Genomic DNA, 4,374 nt, shown 5'->3' on the forward strand with positions numbered 1-4,374 from the left:
CACACACACACACACACACACACACACACACACACACACACACACACTGTAGTTTGGATTCTTTGGTCTGCTGGTCCACTTTCCTTCCTTCTCTAATGATCAGTTCATTACAGCAGGTGGCACCTTCTCATAGATAAATGTCAGACATGATTTTAAGAAGAGAAATTATTTTTAAATATTTGGAATATTAACATACAGTATCATAATTCTTCCTTGGAGACTTTTGGAAGTGCTAGAGTTGTGGTGCTTTACGACAGTTCCTTTGTGGCCGTACGGGAGGAGAAGATGGCGGACACCTTAGTAGCTGCTCGGGGAGCGCGGCCAGCACTAGCCTAGGGGCCTGAGGCCATCACCCGCAACTGGGAAAACCAGAAAGTCTCAACAGGGACCACTCTCATGGCCGTGCAATTTGATTGGGGCGTGTTTCTAGGAGCCGACTCCAGAACAACCACTGAGTCATACATCGCCAATCGAGTGACTGACAAGCTGACCCCTATGCATGACCGTGTTTTTTGCTGCCGCTCAGACTCAGCAGCTGATAGCCAGGCAGTAGCGCTTGGTTTCCACAGCATTGAGCTGAATGAGCCTCCGCTGGTACACACGTCAGCCAGCCTCTTTAAGGAGATGAGTTACCGATACCCAGAAGACCTGACGGCAGGAATCATCATTACGGGCTGGGACCCCCAAGAAGGGGGGCAGCTCTCGCTTTGGCCATGGAGCGGGACGGCTCCAGCGGAGGGGTGATCCGCCTGGCAGCCATTGTAGAATCAGGGGTAGAGCGGAGGTTACTTTTGGGATACCAGATTCCCAAATTCACCATTGCCACTTTGCCACCTCCCTGAATCCTAGGATTCTAAGATACAACAAGAGACACCCCATACTGATGGCAAAATTCAATAAACAGTTTGTCAGTGAGAAAAAAAAAAATGCCTGTGGGGGATGTGAAAGAAGGCAGCAGATTTGACTTCAGTAATTGATGAAGTAATCAGCAGCTTTTGTGCCCCGTGAAACATGTTCATGGTTAAAACAAGCTCTCTCATATCTAGTGTTGTACTTGAGCCTCTCTGTGTGCTTCGTGGTACAGGAAGAACATACATCTGCAGAAGAAACATTCCTGCCAGAATGTGCATTCTTCATTCCTCAAGGATTTCAATGTCTCCCAAAAGATGAAATATTATATTTAAAGGATTAAGATATAATTATTGTATTCTTTTATAAAATAAAAGATTCCTTTTGAATCTAGGTTCTACCACCTAATGAACTGTGAGCTTATGCAAATTAATTTCTCTTGCACATGTTCCTCATCTGTAAAATGATGATAATATTCCATTTGGTTGTAATGACAAGAGGTGATGTCCTATGATGTCTAATTTAGATGGTAAATAGATGTTTTATTATTACTGTTATTGTTATTATCATCATTATTACCTGTTTATGAAAGAACAGTGGGAGATTAGAAGATAGAACCCGATGCCTCCCATAAAGTAGCTAATAATCATTGGGGGACCTGACGTAGCAAGGAGCATAGACAAGCTGAGGTAACATATAACTATGCATAGACTAAGAAATGAACTAACCAGCCTCAAGTTTCCAAATCATAATATTTTAAATAAAATCATTTCCAACTATAATATTTCTCTAGAAGGAAGCACTATTTTGTGTTCAAAGGACTGTTTGAGTTTGGATTAGACTTTAAGGGTGGATTTTCCTAAAATAGGCAATACATAATATCTTTTAATGTGCTTACTGTTTCTAAGTAAATGTCCATAACCGTGAACAATTATAAAACTGCATTAGCCCATTTGGTTATATAGATTTTTTCTGATTATAAAAGCAATATATATTTTTCTTTTTTATTGAACTAGTTGCTTTACAATATTATATTAGTTTCAGGTGTACAGCATAGTGATTCAGCATTTTTGCAGGTTATACTCCATTATAGGTTATTACAAGATAATGGCTATTATTTCCTGTGCTATACAGTGTATCATTGTTGTTTATCTATTTTAAACATAGTAGTTTGTATCTGTTAACCTCATACCCCTAATTTGTCCCTTTCCCCTTCACTCTTCCCTTTGGTAACTACAAGTTTGTTTTCTATGTCTACGAGTCTGTTTCTGTTTTGCATATACATTCATTTGTATTACTGATTTTTTTAGATTCCACATATGTGATATTATACAGTATTTGTCTTTCTCTGACTTATTTCACTAAGCATAATATTCTCTAGGTCCATCCATGTTGCTTCAAATGGCAGAATTTCAGTCTTTTTAATGGCTAAGTAATATGCTATTGTACATACATATACCACATGTTCTAATCCAATTGTCTTTTGATGGGAACTTGGGCTGCTTCTGCGTCTCAGCTATTGTAAATAAAGCTGCTATGAACATTGGTGTTTTATAGTTTTTTCCAATTAGTGTTTTAGTTTTTTCCAGATATATGCCAGGAGTGGAATTGCCAGATCATAAGCAATATGTATTTCTTGTAAACATTTTTGGAAACACCAAATAATTTCTGTTAAAAAGAATAATAAAGGGAATAAAATGTAATCCAAATTCCATCTTCCAGATATATCATTGTTAATATTTGATATGTTTTCTTCAAATATTTTTCATTAGGCACATACTACAAAAATTTAATATATAATTACTTTGATAAATATTAGTGTCTACCTTATAATTTTAAAATCTATTGAAATGCACAGAGATATATTGGGTAGGGAGCAATATAAAGATGATGTAAAATATTATACTCATGTATACACCTTGGTAGCCATTAAGATGTAAACATATAATACATAGTTCTAAGGGACAGAAGTGAGTAGTAGAAAATAAATTTATATTGAGTTTGGGCAGATGTATCAGGGGTTAATCAACAAAAGAGAATCCACACCAGATAATTTCAAAGATGGGGAGCTAGTTACAAGGTGAAGAAAGACCTGAAAGGGTAAATAGAGGACAGTGATCCAACCCAGAAATTAGTCATGGATTAAGCCACTACTTCCCCGGACTGCAAGGAAAATGGGGTAAGCAGAGCCTAGAAATGAACATCACTGGGGAACTAGCTGTAGCAAGGCATGGGCAGCAATGAAAAATATTTTTAAGTTTATTTAATATTTAATTAGTAGTTACATCTTTGAGCTCTTACTGTGTGTCAGTTTATTCCAAGAGTTCAACGTTTTGAATTGTTCCATCCTCGAAATAGCACAAAGATAAAGTTAAATTTATTGTCTCCATTTTAAAGCTAAGAAAATTGAGTTACCAAGAGTTTTTGCTCAAATTTACACAGATCTTAAGTGGCAGAGCTGGGATTCAAATCCAAGCTATCTTGTTTCATGTATTGATTATCTACTTCATTACAATGAAGTTATGGACATTTATCTAACTGCAGTTAATTTAGCATTTGTTTTTGACCAAAACATTTAGTAAAATTTAAACTGTCATCTAGTTGACTGTAGGAGAAACTAGTAAATCACCGTTTTAAAACCTGCATAGATTCACAAAAATAACCTAATATCCTTTAGTTGCTTTATTCTGGACAATTTCTATAAGGCCAAGGGTTACCAGTGCAGAGCCCTCTTCCATGTGGATGAATGGAAGTGTGCTCAGAGTGAATTTCTGGAATTCTTCCTCACTGAATGCTCCTCATGGTTCATGGAGGAACTGTGACCTGAAGAAGAGGAGTAACTGTGATTGCCAACCACGGATAAATCTTTCCCCTCTGTGGATGGACACAAAGCTGGACCTTGTTTGCCAGCAGATGGTGAGCTAGTAAGTTGGGTAACAAGGGGAAAGACACTTCTCCCCCCGTGAACCTCCAGTATCTCTTCTCTACAATGATGTCATTATACTTGTTCTTAAAATCCTGTCCAGTAAGAAAAAACTTAAGTACCTGTTTCTATGAATAGCCTCTGACTGAATCTCTGACTTTCCTAGTCAGAGACTTAAAAGACAATCCCTTTGCACTTGAAGATTATTAAATTCAATAAAATGCTTGCTATGAATTCTGAAAATGTTGTCAGTGTACTATTCACTTATTTTCAAATTTTTCTCCTGACTCAAATAGAAAATACCACCCTTCTGACTTTTGTCTTTTGCTGTGAGAGGGGGAAAAATAGTAATGGGAATGAAGAAAGAGAGATGAAACATTTTGGGGTGGGGGGAGAGAGAGAGAGAGAAATTTGTAGCATTACCAAACAAAGGTAAAAGCTAACTATGAGAGAGCAAGGTTGAGATGGATTTCATTTTCCATCCAGGTTAGGAATTTCATTTCCTCAAAATGTTTTTTGAAGCAATCAGGTATTTAGTCGGGCCAAATAAAGAAAACTTATGTCTTCTTCAAAGAATGAATTAGGTTCTGATTAATGAATAG

At 37.1% G+C, this 4,374-nt stretch overlaps 1 pseudogene; it reads left to right on the top strand.

Moving 5' to 3' along the window:
* Window positions 1-285: 285 nt before the first annotated feature.
* On the top strand, window positions 286-927 carry LOC113623019 (proteasome subunit beta type-6 pseudogene; annotated as a pseudogene).
* The last annotated feature ends 3,447 nt before the right edge of the window (window positions 928-4,374 follow it).

Source organism: Aethalodelphis obliquidens, unplaced genomic scaffold (genome assembly GCF_003676395.1).
Source record: "Aethalodelphis obliquidens isolate GAN/ISIS:26980383/991018 unplaced genomic scaffold, ASM367639v1 scaffold10, whole genome shotgun sequence".
NCBI classification, from domain to species: domain Eukaryota; kingdom Metazoa; phylum Chordata; class Mammalia; order Artiodactyla; family Delphinidae; genus Aethalodelphis; species Aethalodelphis obliquidens.